At 55.4% G+C, this 19632-nt stretch overlaps 1 long non-coding RNA gene across 1 annotated transcript; it reads left to right on the top strand.

Moving 5' to 3' along the window:
* Positions 1-10149: 10149 nt before the first annotated feature.
* Positions 10150-10889, top strand: LOC127463475 (uncharacterized). The gene is made up of 3 exons (XR_007900855.1): positions 10150-10221; positions 10320-10358; positions 10760-10889. It is a non-coding gene; the product is annotated as an uncharacterized LOC127463475 (long non-coding RNA).
* Positions 10890-19632: the final 8743 nt, after the last annotated feature.

The raw sequence follows: 19632 nt of genomic DNA, 5'->3' as shown, positions 1-19632 counted from the left end.
TGCTGTCCCATTGCCATCTGCCCCTCCAGCACGTCTCTGCTCCAGCCCAGCACTTGCACACATCGGCTCCGGGCACTCGGTGCTGCTGCTGGGAACGAGATCATTTCCTGATTTGTTTAAATGAATGGTGTTCATTAACTTGTTAGTTAATTGCTTTAGTGAATCATTACCAGAATATTCATCCTAAACAGTGGGTTAGTCTTAAGTCACTATTGGCCAGTACTTAGCAAAGTTTGTCATCACCTGCTCTTGTGGGAACAGGCTTGGGAAAATTATTGCAACTCTGAGTTTTGCTAAACTAGCCCTGATCTGCTTCAGTGAACAAAGCCTGGGGAGAGAGGTGGATTGCTGAAACTGGACACAAGGAATGCAGAATTTACAGACCACAAGGACATTGTGCAGGAACTAGAAGATAAAGAAGAGGTTAACAAAGACCATACAATAGGTGTTGGAAACTCCCTGCCTGGGAAAAGGATAATAAAAAGCCTGAAAAATGGGGACTAATTAGGGTGAGAAATGAGAGTCAATAACCAATAGAGGACAGAATACTAAATACTGAAGAGGATGATGTAAGTTAGAACTGATGCCCTTTAAATTCTTTCTTTGTTAAACACATATCCCCAACACACCCCCGACCAGAAGAAAGTGGTGCCTGACTCACTGATACAAAAGGACAGAGTTGGAGGGTTTCATTTTTCCCATTTGTGGCTGCAGCAGGAAGAGCAAAGTCTTCTCCTCTGGAAATGTTTCTTCCCTCAGGGTGTCTGGTGCACATTCCAGTGGGCACACAGGGGAATGCTGGGCTGGAATGGGTTTGTTTCCAGGTGGCCTGCACAGTATCCCCTGGCACAGGGGTGGCCACGAGGCAGGGACCAAAGGGCAGGGAGGCCCTGCCCCGTGGCCAGAGCACAGGAGACACCGACTCTGAGCTCATCAGCAGCAGAGTAAAGACTTCATCCCAAAATTCTCACTGCTCCCTCCAGTAATGCAGGAAAGCCATTGTTGGAAATGGGGGGCTCTTTTGGATTAGTTTCCTAAAAGACTTTAAGCTTCAAATCCTCTTTAAAAGTGGTCAGGAACAAGGGTCTCAGCCTTTTTGGGACTGTGACAGACCAAGAGAACACAAAGGGTTGAGGAAACACCCATTTTGCAGGACAGAGATGATGCCCAAAGCTCAGAGGTGGGCTCCTGAAAGTTGGTGCCATTAACTGTCCTTGGGAAGGAAAGCCCCCAGCCCCAGTGTTTCAGGGGCAGGTGACAGGGTGCCCAGGGCAGGCAAAGGCCAGCAACAGGTTCCTGTGCTGGCCCCTTTTGGGTGGGAGCAATCCCTGACAGAGTCAGGCTGGCAGGTGGCATCCAAGGTTTGGAGGTGGCTCCCGGGGGGGATGACAGTCCCTTCCCTTGGGAAGGACAGCACCCAGCCCCAGTGCTGGGGGGCAGAGGAAAGGTTTCCCAGGGCAGGCAAAGGCCAGCAGCAGCTTTCTGTCCTGGCCCTTTTGGCATGGCAGCAATCCCCAGACATATCCAATTTGGGAAGTGCTATCCAAATTTTGGAGCTGGGCTCCTGGAAATGATGGCAGTCCATGTTTTTTCCAAGGACAGCATTTGGCCCCCATGCTGGCAGTGCAAGTGACTGAGTGCTGAGGGTGTTGCCAAATGCTCTGACATTGTTGGGATCAATCAAACCCTCTAACACCGTGGGTTTAGTGTGACAAAGCAAGGCATTACTTTCTTTGCTGGCTGTGTATGTGGTCAACAACAATGCTGCCTTCACACAGACAGCAGTACATCACTTTTGCACCCATTTACACATTTATGACAAAGAAATTAATGTTCATTGGTGCCAAATGGCATCATTTCATTGTTCCATTTCAGTAATTAGCATTCTAGCCACTCTTACTCTCTTGTTGCTTATGCTAATTAGTTCACACTTTTACTCTTTTTAGCATCTTTTTCCTCCAGTGGACATTTTCCCCCACAAATGCTGAGCCTTTGTTCATCTTCCTCCTTACCTGCTGCTTTCTGCAGAAGGCCCTTGTTTCCAGATATCAGGTTCAAGAACACATCTTTCTCTCCCAGGCTTTGTTCACTGAAGCTTATCAAGGGTAACTCTCACAAAACTGACAGTTCTAGTGCTTTTCCCAAGCTGTGTTCTCTCCAAAGCAGCTTGTGAGGAATTTTTGCTGTGTGCTGGCTAAAGGTGATTTATGGCCTAACACCCCCTCTGTGATTAATGGAAACAACGAATCCAAAGGCAAAGTGGGCCCACTGAAAGATTAGGAAAGGTCTCTAATTTCCAGGAAGGGCCCCGTGCTGCCCCCAGACTCTTGGCTGTGGTTCCTTGGGGCGAGTCTGTGATTCCCCCCAAAACTGGGGCTAAAAGGTTCCCCTTTGCAATGGTGCCCGTCTGTGCCTGGTGCATTGGGAGAGGCCTGTGCCGAGGGCAGAGCTGGAGAGCCCCTGTGCTGCTCCAGGCCTGCAGAGCTGCCTCTCTGCCTGCAGCCCTTGCCAGCTGGGAGCGGGCAGGCCTGCGGGCTCCCTGCCTGCTCTCCAGCCTCTCCCGGGCCTCGGGCGCTCCAGCCCCGGCCCACTGGGGCTCCGCTGGCCTCGCTCCGTGGGGCCCGTGTCTCCTGCCCCTGGGCAGCCCCAGCCCACCCCGCTGGGCCATGGGCTGGCTTTGCCCACAGCCGGGAGCTTGGAGAGCCTGGGGGGAAAGCTTCTGCCAGGGGGGTCCTTCCCAGGCCTCCCGTCAGACCAGGCGGGGTCTCTCCTGAGAGCAGGAATTCTCCCTTGCTCGGCAATTTTCCAGGGGCCTTTGCAGTGGAAGTTTCTGGCAGGGGAGTTACAAAATCGGGAAGTTTCTGAATGCTTTTCCGTTGGGGTGGTTGTCACATGAGTGTCCAGGTTTTGGAGAAGAGATGCTGAACAAGGGCCCTCTGTATCCAGCTGTAAATACTCTGCTCAACAGACAAGGTCAGTACAGTTCAAGCTCCAAACAAGCACCAGAGACCACCAAGAGGCCACCAGAAGGCCCCCAGTGACCAAATAAGGACTTTGGAAGGACTTCAGAAGGACCTCTCTGAGCTAATTCCCATGGGTGTGATCTTTCTGAGGGAAGGAGTGAATATGTAAGACATTTGCTGGATGTGTAAAATTGTGAGTAAATCTCAGCTGCCCTGGGGGAGAACGGGGCACACTCCTGGTTGGGGGGAAGATCCTCCCATGGGTGAGGGGCTGATAACAGAGAATGACTGCCCACTATTGCTCCCAAATTGAGCCTTGGGGGTTTCTTTTCTGCCCATTTACGGTCCCACCATGAGGAGACAAGTGCCCCTTGCAGCCCTGGGCCCTCATTGCCTCCTTGTCCCTGCTCAGCAGCCTGGGAGGTTGTCACAGGTTTACTTGTTCAAAAAAACCCAGGCAGGGAATCTTTCTTTGCCCTGCATTGCTGTAAGGGGGGATGTTGAACGGGGGAGGGGAGTTTTTGCCTTGGGTGATTGACCCACACAAAAGAACCAACCAGCAGATCCACATTCCAGGCTGAAGGGCCTCCAAAGGCTGTGGAGAGGTGTGGGGTTTTTTTAACTCTCTCCTCAGAAAGGAGGATGCCACTTGCCCCTGCATGGTCCCAGTTGCTCCCAGTATGATCCCACTATGAGTCCAGTCACCCCCAATGATCCCAGTAAATTCCAGACACTTGCAGTGGATTCAAGGAATCCAGTTTGATCCCAGTCATCCCCAGTATGGTTGCAGTCCCTCTCACATACTCCCAGTATTATTGCAGTCACTCCCAGGATGACCCCAGTATGAACCCAGCAGGGGCCCAGCTGCTCCCCCTCTGATCCCAGTTGCCCCCAGTGTGGTTGCTCCAGGATGGATCAGGAATGGGGACCCCTCTGTGCCCCCCCCTTGTGTCACCCTGTTCTGGGGGAGCTTTGGGGGGACATCTGCACCCCAACACGGCATCCAACGCATCCCAAAGTGTGCTGGGACCCCCTTAAACCACCCCACAGCCCCCAAGGAACCCCCAAACCCACTCAGAGCCCACCCAGGACTCCACCTAACCCTTTTTTTGGGGGGACTTTTGTGGGCTCTGGTGTTACTGGGAGCCCTTCCCACTGCAGGCGAGGAGCTCTCAGGTGAGAGGGGGTGTTGGGAAGGGGTGGTCCGTGAGTCAGAGGGGGTAAAAGGGGTGGTGGGACCCCAAACTGAGTGGGAGGGGGTTGGGACCCCACAAAAGTGGAGGGGGATGGAGACTTAGAATTGGAGGCTGATGGGAAAGGGGTGGGAGAGGTCAGAAGAGTGGGGAAAAGGGGAGGGTGGGACCCCCAAACTGAGCATGAGGGAGGTGGGGATTGGGGGATGATGTGTGAGGGGTGGGAGAGGGGGAAAAAGTGGGGGTTGAGACCACAAAACTGATCTTGGGGTGGCTGTGGATTGAGGGGACCATGGAAAAGTCGGAGGAACAGGGAGAGGGGTGGAAAAGGGGGGGTGGTCTGGAGGGATGGATGGTCCCATGGGGGTCTTTGGGCACTGGAGGGTTGGGAAAGGGGGGTGGTCCCCCTGAGCTCCCAACTTGCTCTGGGTGCTGGGGGCTGCTGGATCCAATCTCAACCTTGCATTGTGCCAACAGTTGAAATTTAGAGCAATTCTAGAGGGGGGACTGAACCACGTTTGTCCCCCAGGGTTTAATGATGGCAAATCAGATCTATTGATAGAAAATTAATTCTTTTTTTTTTTGCAAATGATGACACAAAATGTTTTAGTCAGAATTATTTAGTGAACAATAGAAACACTAAAACTACCAGTAGTACAGGATAAGATAGGACAGGGCACTACACTAAAGCAATTGTTGAAGCAATTCTACTAAAGGTGGCAAACAAGCAAGAATTCTTAATTAGAGATGGATGGAACTCCCCCAGACCAGCGCTCGTGGGGAGATCTCTGCTCTCAACCTCCAGCAGTGACCTTGGGGGGTCCCCAGCCAAGGCAGGAATCTCCACACCCCCCCAAGAAGGGTTCTGTTGGAAGAACCTGCCCCTGGGACAGGGGACTGGCCCTTTCTGGTAGAAACCCAAGGACTGACAGGCCTTGGACTCCAGGGGTTCCCTCACCATCAGGGGCTTCATTTGGGGTGAAACCAGTCTGGGGTCCAACATCTCCTGCCTTGGCCTGGCCCCCTCTCAGCTCAGCACTGACCCCTTTGCAAATGGGGCATTGTCTTGGTGCCATTGCAGGGGGATGTCCTGCCCCAGTGTCCCAGTGTTCCTTTAATTCCCAGAGGCCCTGCAGTGTCCCAGTGGCCCCTTGATTCCATGACCTTCGGAAACACCTCAGGGTTCCTTTGGTTCCATGAGGCCCCCATGTCCCAAAGGCCCCTGGATTCCAGGAATTCCGCAGTGTCACAAGGTTCCTTTTTTTCCATAGGGCCCTGCAGTGTCCCAATTGTGCCTGGATTCCAGGAGTATCCAAATTCTCCCGGGGTTCCTTTGGTCTCAGGAGGTCCCGCAGTGTCCCAGCGGCCCCTTCATTCCAGGCAGGCCCAGGGAGACGAAGCCAAAGACGGAGCCCCGACCCCGTCAGCATCTTGGGGGGCGGGGGGGCAGGACCTGGGAAACGGCTGGGAAGGGACTGGGATGGACTGGGATGGACTGGGATGGACTGGGATGGTTTGGGAGGGACTGGGATGGACTGGGACGGACTGGGATGGACTGGGACAGACTGGGACAGACTGGGATGGACTGGGACAGCAGGATACACCGGGACCAGGACTGGGACCCAGCAGGACCCCCCGGGAGCAGGATCTGAGCACACTGGGACCCTCCAGGACCAGTACTGGGGCAACAGGGATCATACTGGGAGCCACTGGGACCACACTGAGGGCTACTGGGAGCAACTGGAGGCCACATAGGATATAGTGGGAGTGCCTTGGAGTCACTGGGATCATACTGGTGGAAACTGAAATGTTACTGGGGCATCTGGGAGTGACTGGGAAGGACTAGGAGCATGCTGGGGGCAACTGGAAGGAACTGTGAGTGACTGGATCTACAATAGAAGCAACTGGCATTGACTGGGACTGTCAGGAGGGAGGACTAGGATCATACTTGGAGTGACTGGATCTGTGCTAGGGGCAACTGGGAGCAACTGGGACCATGATGGGGACAACTGGGATCATCCTGGGATCACGGTGGGAGAAGCTTGGCCCATGCTGGGAGCAACTGAGACCACACTGAGGGTGACTGGGGTCATCCTGGGATCATAGCAGGAGTGAGTGGGATCATGCAGGAGGTGATTGGGATCATACTGGGAGCAACTGGGAGTGCACTGGGGATGACTGGAAGTGGCTGTGAGCAACTGGGATCATGCTGGAAGCTTCTGGGGGCAACTGGGAATGAGTGGGACCACATGGGGGAAACTGGGAGCAACTGGGAGAGACCAGGAGTGACTGGGATCATCCTGGGACTGACTCGGCGCTGAATGCGAAAAATCGGTCCGAGAAACTGCTCAGAGACTTTTTTATCTTTAAGCAGCAAGGGATTTGTTTATTCAACGTTGGGAGCAAGCCAGCTGGCGCTGGACAAACTTGCTCAAAGGCTTCACACAAAATCAGCATTTTTCTACAATCTTCAGCTGGGATTAAATGCATATTCAAGTGATTACAACATCTATCTCTGCATATTAATAACAGGTGGAGTAGAGGTGGAGCTCAGGCGGGGCTTGGGGCGGTGTTTCTCTTGGCCCTCAATCCTGAGGGTACTTCCACTCTTCCTCCATGGCTCTGGGGGCTTCAACTCATCTTCCTCAGCTTGACCTTCCTTCTCTTCCATTCTTCTTGACCCGCTCCCTGAAGCTTGGAAAAAGCCCTGGCTCCCGGCCTATTCCTCCTATTCAAACGTCTCCCTGATCCTGCTGTCTCTCTAATTTATCCCCTCTAGGCCTAGGACATGTTCCTGTACTATTCTCTGAAGCTTTGCTCCAGTCAGTAGAACAGAACGAGCACAGATGGTCTTGGATGTTGGTAGCTTGTTAGCAGGCCCAAATTTCTTAGTTAACTCTTTTGGGCCTGGCCTCCTGTTTCCCCAGGGACACAGCCCGGGCCCGGCTGTTTCCATTCCCATTCCACGGGTTTGCATTCCTGTTCCAGGTGTTCCCATCCCATTCTAGTTGTTCCCATTCCCATTCCAGCTGTCCCCATTCCCATTCCAGGAGTTCCCATTCCCATTCCAGGTGTTCCCATCCCACCTCTGTTTTCCCTTTTCCCATTCCACGTGTTCCCATTCCAATTCCAGGTGTCCCCATTCCAATTCCTGCTGTCCCCAGTCTGCTCCCAATGTTCCTGTTCCCATTCCAGGTGTTCCCATTCCCATTCCTTATGTCCCCATTCCCATTCCTGGTTCCCAGGGAGGAACTGCCGGATGCCGGAGGAGGAGTCAGAATTTATTGCCCAAAGTAGGAGATTTTCACACCAAAATTAACTCCGTTTTTGTCACCACTGTCCCTGTGATGTCACCGCTGCCCCAGTGATGTCACCAATGTCCCCGTGATGTCACCGATGTCTCAGTGATGTCATCGATGTCCCCATGGTGTCACCGCTGTCATTTCCCCTGCTGGTTTACCTTAAAACCAGTACATCAGGGTTGTGACCAATGGGGGTCCCTGTGGATCATCCAACGCGGGTCCTCCCGTGGCTGATGGAGTTGGAGCAGCGGCCGAAGCTCTTCCCGCAGTCGGGGCACTCGGGGTTTCTCTCACCGGTGGGTCCGTTGGTGGGAGGAAAAGGCAGAGCTGTCCCTGAAGCTCTTCCCACACTCCCCACACTTGTGAGGCCTCTCCCTGATGTGGATGCGAAGGTGGGTGTAGAGGGTGGAGCTGTCCCACATTCCCTACACGTGTAGGGCCGTTCCCCAGTGTGGATGTGCTGGTGGCTGAGCAGCTTGGTGCTTGTGCTGAAGCTCTTCCCACATTCCAAGCACTTGTAGGGCCATTCCCTGGTGTGGATGCAGCGGTGTTTGCAAAGGCTGGAGCTGTCCCTGAAGCTCTTCCCACACTCCCCACACGTGTAGGGCCTTTCCCCACTGTGGATGCGACGGTGCGTGCGGAGGGTGGAGCTCTGCCTAAAGCTTTTCCCACACTCCTCACACATGTAGGGCCTTTCACCCGTGTGGATCATGTGGTGGCTGAGGAGGTTGGAGCTCCGTTTGAAGCTCTTCCCACACTCCCCACACGTGTAGGGCCGTTCCCTAGTGTGGATGCGACGGTGGGTGCGGAGGGTGGAGCGGTCACTGAAGCTCTTCCCACATTCCAAACACCTGAAGGGTTTCTCCCTGCTGGGAGGCAGCTCAGGGACCACCAGCTCGCAGCTCCGTCTCAAGCTCCGGCCGCCTTCCCGGCACACGCTGGCTCTTTCCTCCTCACAGCCCCCTGGGATGGCTTTGGAGCTCCTCCTGTGGGGGCATCTCCGGCCCTTTTCCTCCCCGCTGCCTTCCTGCGCCGGGGAGCCCTTCAAAACGGCCTCTCCCACCAGGCTCTGCCGGGGGGATTTGTCCTCCGCGCTCTCCGGCCTCACCTCGGGGCCTGGGGCAGGAACCAACAAGGACACGCAGGGGATTTGCCTCCGGCCCACAGGGAAGCCCAAGGACATCCCCCCAACTCTGGCCCCGGCAGGACGGCCACAAAAGACAGAAGACCCACCCAAAGGGACACTGACTTCCTCCTCACCTGCCTGGGGGGCCCAAGGCATCTTCCTCTTCCTCGCAGCCTCCTCCTCCATCCGCCCAAGCTTTGGGAAGCAGAAATCCTGATGGGGGGGTAAAAACAAGGGGTGAGCGCGTTGCCTTGGGGGTTCCTCCTGCCCAAGTCCAGTTCTAAGACTCACCAGGCATCTTGTGTCCATAAAAACCCCCAAAACACCAACATTCAGCCCAAATTCCCCTCCCAGGAGTTCCCCCTCTCTGCTCTCTGGGGTTAGGGGGGTCCACCCTGTCTGCCCTGATGGCACTTCTGCCTGCATTGGGGGTCAACCTTCTGCCAGGGATCCCGCAGCTCCGGGGGGTTCCCACTCTCCGGGGTCCCCTTGAGTGTTGCCAGGGGGGTCCCAGGGCTCACTTCTCCCCACTCTGCCTCCCGGGGCCGGCCGGCCCTCCTCTCTCGGCTCCCACCCTCGCAAACCTCTTGGCGCTCTCGGCTCCCACCCCGCCTCAAGGCCCCCCCTCCTCTCCACACTCCAAGGCCTTCCCCCTCTCCGGGACCCCCGCTTAAGGGGCCCGGCGCTCCCTCTCTGCTCCCCCCCCCTCCAGCATTCCGGGGGTCCCCCAGCTCCGGGATCGCCCCTCTCCGCTCTCCCCACTCCGCGGCTACTGGGGTTCCCCCCCGGCTCTCACGGGGGCCCCCAAACCGCTCTCGCCCCCCCCGCCATTGCCCAGCGACCGCCAGGACCTTTTGGCTGCTCTTCTTTGTGCTCCCGCTCGGCTCCTCCCTCTGCTGGGCCGCCGCTTTTGGCGGGTTTCCTCCTCCGGGATCCGCCCCCTGCAGCCCTTCCCCCCTGGACCAGCCCCCTTGGGCCCCCCTTGCCCAATAAGTCTGATTATACAGACAAGGAATTGGTTTTTATCCACAAAACCCAGATGTATAACCCAGCACCCTGGGGCATGAACAAAGTGGTTTTCCTTGGGCCCCCCCCGAGTCCAAAGTAAAGGGAGAGGAGAAAAAACCTGCTGGTGGGAGAACTGTTGCAGTCTGGTCAGAAGTGGTGATTGCAGTCCAGTTGAGGGTGGTGGTCTCAGTCTGGTTGAGAGTGCTGAGCTGCAGCCTTCTTCTGGATCCCACGAGTGGTGGAAAGGTTCTGAAACTCCAGGTTTATATATTCTTCAGTTCAGGCAGGAATGGTCAGTCGTCCCCTCAGAGCAGGGAATTCCATAAAAGGATGCTCAGTTCTTCCCTCAGAGCGAGGAATTCCATAAAAGGATATGAGGATTCTCAGAGCGGGGAATTCCATAAAAGGGTATGAGGACAGGAACATCCCCCCCACCTGGCAGGCCCCCCCCCCCCGAGAACAGTTCCTGGGAAAATGGCATGGAAGGCCATAGAATACACACTTTTGGGCTACACCCATCCAGTGAGGAATCGGTCCCAGCTGTTCTAACTAGGACACTGTGTCCGTCATTGCTGCCATCATCATCATCATCGGCCTCGTGGCAGTCGGTGTCTGGAAGCTCCGATCCGGTAACTCCCGGGATGGGGGTCGGCAAGGGGCACGGATCCGCCCGGCAGCATTCCGGGGATCCTGTGCCACGGGTGCTGATCCCACTTTCTTTCCATAGGGAAGAGGGAGGGGAATGGATACGACCCCGCGCCCACCAGTGAGTCCCAGCAGCGTGTGTGGATCCAGATCCTCTGTGCAGGGATCCCAGGATGGATGCCGGGATTCCAGAGGGGAATGGGGGCCTAATGGCTGCAGTTGGATTGGAAGGGGATTGCAGCTCAGGGCAGGATTCCAGAGTGGGATCAGGTGGAATTGTGGACTGGGATCAGGGCTGGATTCTGGAGTGGGATTGGCGTGGGATGGATGGAGTGGGATTGGGGTGGGATGGATTGAGTGGGATTGGGGTGGGATGGATGGAGTGGGATTGGGGTGGGATGGACAGAGCAGGATCAGGTGGGATTCCGGAGCAGTTCCTACTCTCCCTGGGCTCCACAGCCGGCTCCATCCCCTGGGATGGGAACAGGGACATGGTGACTCCTTTCCCCGCTCTCATCCCAGCAGGAATCATGGCCTGAGCGATCCCGGAGCTGGATCCGCCCCTTCCCTCTCTCTGTGGAGAGGCAGGAGCTGCTGGCAGAGCTCATCCCGCTGCTCCCACCCACCCCGGCCCCCCTGCGGCTCTTCCCCATGGATCAACTTCCTGCTTTTTCCTGTGTAAGACCCAGGACCACAATTATTCCTGAGGCTTTAATTTGGGTGTGAAAATCTCCTGCTTTGGGCAAGAAATCCTGGCTCCTCCTCTGGCATCCGGTAGTTCCTCTGTGGGAACCAGGAATGGGAATGGGGACAGGGGGACTGGGATGGGGACTCTGGGAACAGGTTGGGGCCACCAGGATTTGGATTAGGGACATTGGGACTGGGATGGGGACATTGGGGACAGGGATGGGGACAGCAGGAATGGGAATGGGAACACCAGGAGACAATGGGGAAAGGGATGGGGACACCAGGAGCAGGATGGGATGACCAAGAGAAGGTTGGGGACACTGGAACAGGCTGGGGTCATAAGGAATGGGATGGAGACACCAGGAATAGCAATGGAGACATTGGGAGCAGGTTGGGGACAGCAGGAACTGGGAATGGGGACACACAGAATTGGGAATGCGGAAAACAGAGCTGGGATGGGAACATCAGGAATGGGAATGGGGACACCAGGAATGGGAATGGGGAAAACAGAACTGGGTTGGGAACTCTAGGAATGGGAATGGGGACACCAGGAATGGGAATGGGGACACCAGGAATGGGAATAGGGACCTGGAGGACCACGCTGGGGACACTGGGAGCAGCCTGGGGACAGCAGGAACTGGGATGGCAACACCAGGAAAGGGAACGGGGACATTGGCAGCAGGTTGGAGACACCAGGGACTGGGAATGGGGACATCAGGAATGGGATGGTCACACTGGGAATAGGAACACCGGGAATGGGAACACCAGGAATGGAGTGGGAACATGAGGGACCAGGATGGGGACACTGGGGACTGATGGAGAGGAGCAGAGACCCCAGACTCACCTAAACCCCTCCCAGAACTGAGGGCCAAGAGAAGCTCCGCCTGAGCTCCGCCCGAGCTTTGCCCATTATTAATATGCATAGATAGAGGTTGTGATCAGATGAATATGATCTATCATATTTAATCACATATGAAAATTGTATACAACCCCGATATTGTGTGAAACTCTCGACCAAGTTCTCTGTGGTGCGAACCACGCTCGCTGCCAACATCGGCAATAAATCTCTTTGCTGCTCAAAGATCCAAAGTCTCTGAGCAGTTCTTCGGACTGGGTTTTTTGTCATCACAGAGGCAAAGGCACAAACTGATGGATCCCCTCAGAGGGCAACATTCTCACCAAAGCTCCCCTCTCAGCTTCCTTTACACTGACCTCTGACTGCAGGGACCTCCTTCCCACTCTGCTGATGCTTCTCAGGTTCTGAACCACCCGGAAAAAAACCCAAATGCCAAGGGATGTGCTTAGATTCACCAAGGATACAGCCCACCAGAATTAACATCTGATTCACACTGGTAGGAAAATGCTCACCTTGCTCGTTGTCCCTCCGGTGCCAAAGGTCTCCCCACCGCTTGCATCCCACCTGGAAAGAACAAGAAGACGCTCACAGAACGACCTTTGAAGAGAAGTGCCTGTCACAACTGCAAGGAGGGATGCACAACAATCTCACGTGGGGGATATTCTCTGCTCTGCCCTGCAGACCCTTGTGCTGGGGTCAAAACACAGCCTCTCTGCTTTCCTCTCCTGAGGGACTTGTTCTTAGACATCCCTTTCCCCTCCCGGCCATTCCCAAGCCTGGACCCGGCTCTCAGCCCCTCTCTGGCTCAGAGCCCTCAACTTCTCTTGCAGAGAGCTGGGCCTGTCAACCCAGCTGCCAAAAGCACGGCCCTTGGGCTGCCTCGGAGGTTCCTGCAGTCGCCCCAGGCCCTGCCCAAGGCCCTCCCATCAGGGGCTGGGCCCTGGGGGCCGGGGGAGAACCCACCCGCGGCTTGGCCCTTCTTACCCAGCCCTGCTCTGGCCCAGCCTCCTCCCCCTGCACACTCCCCACTGCCACAGCCTGCGCTGGGGCAGCATTTCCTTCCTGGGCCCTTTCCAGCTGCCCCCATGGGGACACTTCCATTTTCTGGGCCAGGCCCCAGAGGCAATCCCAGCCAGTCCTGCCCCTCGTCCCCAGCCCGGCTCACTGACTCCTGGGGGCCCCTGGAAGCCAAGAGCCAAAGGCCGACCCCCCCAGAGTGCAGCCCCACCATCTGCACTGGGGCCCCAGGGCTTCCCTTTCCCAAGCAGCCACTGCAAAGCCTTGTCAGAGACAAAACTGGGTGACCTGAGTGCTGGATGCTTTTAGGAAAGAGGTCTGAACATTTCTTCACTAATGGAGGGGGGTGACTTTTTTATTCTTGGCCTTTCCAGTTCTCCATTTGGGGGCAGGATGTCCTCTGGGCCAATGTTTTGTTCCCTTTGCAGTGAGTGCAGCCTCAGAGGGCTGAGCCCTCTCTGGCTGGGCTTGGCCTCTCCTGCAGAGACTCAGGCCTGGCTGGGCTGCCCCAGGCAGACGCTGCAGGAAGAAGAGCTCAGGCCGCCTGGGTCTGGTGTCCCTGGGGCTCAGCCTGTGCCCCATTGCTGGGCAGGGGCTGAGCCCCACCTCTGCCTCGGGGCCTTGGCCAAAGGGCTGCCAAGGAAGAGGCCCAGGAGCCTTGGGGCCTGCCCAGCTTTCCTCCTCCCTGGGGGCTCTCAGTCCTCCCCTGACACCGTGTGGGCCCAAGGCCTTGCTGGCTTCGGGCTCACGGCCCGCCGGCACCATCCCAGCGGCCTGACCCCCCTCCTTCCCCTCTCTCCAGCCTCTCCTGCCTTTTCTGGCAAGGGGCCATCCAAGGAAAACCCCGGTTCTCAGCAATGGCACCTGTGGCACGGCTGCAAGGCTCCAGTGGGCCAGGCAAGAGCAGGAGCACCGAGAGCCTGAGGAGCCAGGAGATGCCCTGGCTGGGCATGGTGCTGCTGCGGGACGAGCTGACACCTCTGCACAGTCTCTGCCCGTCCCTGCCAGCCGACTTCTGCCCAGGCTCTGGGCACGGGGACGCAGCACTGACACTTTTCAGCCCCCGCGCTGTTCCACAGAGGCTGTGATGTCACAAGGCCCTTGCCTGGTAGCCAGGAGATGGGCAAGGCAAGGCAAGGACGGAGCCTCTGAGCTACCAGCACGCTGTCCCCAAAGGCTGGGGTGGCACAGAAGCCCCGAGTCCCTGAGCTTGGCAGAGACTTGTGAGATCAACCGGCGTCCAGCCTACGCCCCATCCCCAGCACGTCAAGCAGAGCACGGCACTCAGTGCCATGGCCAGTCTTTGCTTAAACACCTCCAGGGACGCTGACTCCACCACCTCCCTGGGCAGCCCATTTCAATACCTAATCCCTCTTTCTCTCCAAAAAGTCCTGCTCCTGTCCCTGACAAACAGCCCCTGACAGGCAGGTCCTTGTGTCCTCTTGTCCTATCGCCTGTTGCCTCGGAGAAGGGGCTGACCCCCACCTGGCTCCAGCCTCCTATCAGGAAGTTGGGGACAGGGAGAAGGTCAGCCCCGAGCCTCCTCTTCTCCAGGTTGGAGAAGCCCAGCTCCCTCAGCTGCACCTCACAGGCCATGCACTGCAGACCCTTGCCCAGCTCCATTGCCCTGCTCTCCACCCACTGCAGCCCCTCAAGGTTCTCCCTGAATTGAGGGGCCCAGAGCTGGACACAGCACTCCAGGGGTGGCCTCACCAGTGCCCAGTCCAGCAGAAGAATCCCTGCCCTGCTCCTGCTGCCACACTCTTTCTGATCCAGGCCAGCCTGCCCTTGGCCTTCTTGCCCACCCGGGCACCCGCTGGCTCAGGTTCAGCCTCTGTCCACCAGCACCCCCAGGGCCTCTCCCACGGGGACCCTTTGCAGCTCCTCTGCCCCCGGCCTGGAGCTGCAGGGGGTTCTTGTGGCCACAGGCCCCAAAGGCACCAAAGGCACTCTTGAACCTCATGCCCACGGGCTCGGCCCAGAGGTCCAGCCTGTCCAGGTCCCTCTGCACAGCCTTCCTACCCTCCAGCACATCCACACTGCAAGCCAGCTTGGGGTCCTCTGCCAATTTCCTCATGGAAGACTCAATGCCCTCCTGCAGATCCCCACGAAAAATAGGCAACAGGACTGGGCCTGTTACCCAACAAGTTCTAGTGCTTGACAAAGGAGCCCACCCAGCAGTGGGGAGAAACTGCTGGCAGGAGATTGAATGGGGGCAAGAGACAATGGATGATGGACAAGTTCTGGGCCATGGCCATTTGGTAGAAAAACAAAGGAAAAGTTTAAGGTCTGCCATATTTCAGTGGTCAGAGACCTGGCAGAGAAATCTATTTTTGAGACCTGGACACCAAGAAGGCAGAATTTCTAAACCACAAAGACCCTTAGAGAAACCAGAGATGAAGACAAAACTAACACAGACAGTTACTGAGGTTCTCCCTATCTAGGGAAAATACAAGAAAAGGACAAAAACTGTGGACTAAGCATTATGCAAAGTGAGAAACCAAGAGTCAATAAAAGAGAGAATAAGAATTCTTGCAGAGAACTGTTGAGCCAATGTTCAGGAATTCTTTTGTCTGCTAAAATGTAGAAATAGTTAAAAGTTTTGAGAACTGGTGTACAGGTGTTAGAGAGCAATTCCTGTGTCCCTTCAGCGCTGAATGAAGTAGGGTCACCTCTGGAACCCAACCAACTGCTCAGAGATTTTATTCCCCGGCTTTCGCTGACGGTTTCTGGGGACCCAGATGAGACAAAGCAGCGCCGACAGGGTAGAGCAGAGGAATCGTTGGCCCTGCAGCGTGTACCAAAGGAGTTTTGGGGAGATCTTCCAATTCCCTGGTCTGGGGAGTTCACCACGCCTTCTTTTGTGGGAAAAAGAACAGGCCATGAATTTTGGGTACTTGATTTTAAGGCCTTTTGCCTGCACATAAGGCACAGCAATGGGAAGGACGCAGCGTGAGGCTGAGAGGTTTCTGTCCTGGTTTGTGGGCTTGGGTGAGATTGGGCCAGAATTACAGGACACCTGTAAAATCTGGGCTTTGGGAAAGGTTGGGGAGGGTTGGGAAAGGTGTTCAAAGGGTGGTTTTGCCTGAGGTGTTAAACATGGGAGTGGGTCTGTCTTCCCAATTCCCAAGAGAAGAGATCCCAGAAAGCTCCCCAGCAGGTTGTGTTTTAAGGAACAGGAGAAGAGACCGAGGGTAAGGGGTTTCTTTCCTGGAGGGAAGGGCTGTCGTTCACTTGCAGGAGCCCTGCACTGATATTGCCAGTCTGACTGCCCAAACTGAACACAGCTGAAGATTCCTGCCAGACGAAAAGTGGCAGGACAGAAAGCTCTTGCTGCCCGTGGAGTGCCCAGGGTGGCCCCCCAACTGCATCTGAAACCCGAAGGTTCCAGGCTTTCTTTCCTGGGGGAAAGGCCGTGACATCCCAAAGAGTCCCGAGGCAGACAGGTGGGGCTGCACTGTGGGGGTGTGAGGTGTTGGTTCTTTGGTTTCCAGGGGCTATTCCAGAATGGAGAGGACAGGCTGTGACATCACAAAGGGGCCCATGGCACAGGGGTTGGGCTGCACTAGGGGCTGTGAGACATTGGTTTTTTGGTTTCCAGCAGCCTTTCTGGAATGGAGGGGATAGGCCGTGACATCACAAGAGGGTCCATGGCACAAAGGTGGGGCTTTGTAGCGAATTGGCTATAGAACACGGCCTTCCTAGGCCGTGGGAACATCTTAGATAGCGAGGTTACAGTGCCCTTGTACCCTGTTAGCTGGCTGGTAAACAGGACATTGTGATTAGCAAAACAAAAGTAACTGAGTGCCACCTGTGTCAACAAAAGAAATGAGTAAGAGGTGAGATCAACATTTAAGCCAGAGTCAATAATGAGCTTAACCTTTGCAATATGTATGAACTAATTATAAAGCATATATTAAGCTGTTTGCAATGATCAATAAACGAAGCTTGCTGATTCTCATATTGAGGGTCTCTTTCTTCCTTGTCCGACAAATGGCACCCAAAGAGGGGCTAAGTTAAATCTGCAAGCCCCAGGGGCTATGTTGAATGTGTAAGCCCCAAGGGCTAAGTTGAATCTGCGGCCCAAGGGACTAAGTTGACTCTGCGGTCCCCGAAACCTGAACAGGGAGAAAGTTAAATCTGCGCTCCCCGAAGCCACGGTCTGATGCAGTAGCCGGTCGGTCTTGCAGCAGCACAAGAGGCAAAAGAGCTGGACTCTGTGCCCCAGGCGACCTCACAGAAGGGTCCTGGCCGACAACACCGCCGATGTCTTGTAAAGGGCTGCAAAGTGTGCTGAAGATTTATAGGTATGGAAAGACAAGCGGTGCTTTCATTACTCCAGTGCTTTTTAGAAAAGCAGGGACTTAAGGGTATAGCTTTGAAAAAAGAATTACCAAGATTGCTTACAACGGGGGTTGCTAAAAGTTGTTTTGTGGACCCTAATACAGTTTTTGATGAAAGAGAATGGAGATGTTAGGAGGTTAAGTTGTGGGAGGTTGACGCAGAGACGGAGCTCAGTGTAACATGACAGAAGTGGAGAGGCTGCCAGGCCAGCCAGACAAGACGCCTGGACAGGTGAGCCACCGAGAACAAAAGGGATCTAATGTTGCATCTATATGGAAGTCTATCCTGCTTAAAAAGGAAGAAAAATTAGACGAACTGGCTTCGCGGCAGATGCTGCTTTCATGTAAGGGCCAGGGATATGAAGCGAACACTGTAACTGCCTTTACTATCTCTACTTGGAAAGAACTTAGTGATAACTTAGTGATAAGCTTTTTACTGCTGTCTATAAGGGAGAAAAAGTTGCTGCTTCCCTCCTTACAACTTGGCGATTGTTATCTGGAACAGTAAAAGACATTAAAGTACAGTCTGAGGCCATTAGAATGCTACTGGATACCATCATACGGAGAAATCGTGTAAAAAGGGAGTCGAGCGGAGTTGAAGGGAGCCGGAGCAGGACGACAAATCACGGATCCGGGCCGGAGACAACCGAGCGGCCCCGCCAGCATGAACGCGGTGCAACATCTCGGCAGTGCATATCCAGGACGATCGGAGACGACGGTTGCAGTGTGAAAGTACTGCTGATGGACCAGAGATGAACTTTACGAACACTATGACTGAATTCCACCTGAAGACATTTCCAGCTTGTCATCTGAACTGTGCAGCGGGACTGCGCTGCGCGTTTGTGGCTGTGTTCACGGCGCTGGGTGCTTACACCGCCGTGCTGAGTGCCTGCGGGGCGGCGCCGGGCAGCGGGGCAGTGGCGGTGGTCGCGGTTCCTGCGCGGCCCCGGCTCGGAGCGCTCCCGGATGCCGCAGAGCCGGGGCCGGTGATATCGCTCGGAGCGCTCCCGGATGCCGCAGAGCCGGGGCCGGTGATATCGCTCGGAGCGCTCCCGGATGCCGCAGAGCCGGGGCCGGTGATATCGCTCGGAGCGCTCCCGGATGCCGCAGAGCCGGGGCCGGTGATATCGCTCGGAGCGCTCCCGGATGCCGCAGAGCCGGGGCCGGTGATATCGCTCGGAGCGCTCCCGGATGCCGCAGGGCCGGGGCCGGTGATATCGCTCGGAGCGCTCCCGGATGCCGCAGAGCCGGGGCCGGTGATATCGCTCGGAGCGCTCCCGGATGCCGCAGGGCCGGGGCCAGTGATATCGCTCGGAGCGGTGCGCGGCCCCGGCTCGGAGCGGTGCGCCCGCGCGCGTGCACGCCGGCGGCCCCGGGCGCGGTGGGCGGCGGGGGGGGCTCTGTGTCCCCCGCACTGCTGACAGCCATGGTCCCGGGGGGTGTGCGTTCCCCTTCCCTTCTTTACAGCGAGTGTTTTCTCCCTGGTGCCGCTCCTCTTCCTAGAGCGAGGAGTTAATGACGGTAGCAAAAGCCTTGGGGGGTGCAGCTGGGGGAGGGGGAAAGCTGTTTCTCTTTTTTCCTCGTTACTCCAATCACCCCCTCTCTAAAACGTGCCTCTCCTATGTTTTGTCTTTTCTTAAGCAGACCTTGTGATTAAGTTCCTTCTGCTGATCTCTCTGGGTGAGCCCGGTCCCTCCTTCCCCTCCTTAGTCCTTCGGCAATGAGGAGCGTGGGGGGAGGCAAAGACGGTAAAACACGAAAAAAAGGGAAAAGAGAAAAAACAACTTAAAATTAACAATATCCCAACTTATAAATCAAATAAGATTGCATTGTTTTTACAGCAATAGGTGGTACGCATACAGCGTGCTCATGGCATTCTCAAACGTTTTCTCCAAAACAGGGAGACTGACGAAAAATCCTTTGAAGCAAGATTAGAAATAACGGAACATCCGTGCTTAGCTTTTTGCATATTACAGAAGGTTATTAAGAATTTCCTATAGTTTGCTATTGTCATGGTTTGAGATGGTCCCCAAATCCAATTCCCTAGCTCCATTCCCCCTCCCACATCTCAACTTAATATGAGAAAGGGTTTTTCCAGACAAAACACACCAGACTCAAAGTGGGGGAAAGGGAATATATTACAATGACTGTACAAATAAATACCACATCACATTATACACACGATCACAACTATCTCTACCATGACATATAGTATTTACAGTGGACCAGATCTCTTCTCCCCTCCAAGTAAAAGTCCAGGAGGGAAAGAAGGACAGATCCCTTCCAGTCTATGAACAGCAGCATCTTCTGAGGCAGCAGTCTATCTTCTTCTCCACATGCAGCAGCTGATAGCTGGATTTCTGCCAGCATCCACGAGGGAGGTATCCAAGCCTCTCTCGGCCCCATCGCCTCCAACCGAGGGGTCTTCCGTGGGCTTCGTAACCCCAGACAAGGTCGTATCACCACATCATATCACGAAGACACAGGGGGGT

This window comes from Manacus candei, unplaced genomic scaffold (genome assembly GCF_025592945.1).
Source record: "Manacus candei isolate 608988 ecotype Guabito, Panama unplaced genomic scaffold, ASM2559294v1 h1tg000162l, whole genome shotgun sequence".
Lineage (NCBI taxonomy): Eukaryota > Metazoa > Chordata > Aves > Passeriformes > Pipridae > Manacus > Manacus candei.
This window is presented reverse-complemented; position numbering and strand designations above follow the sequence as displayed.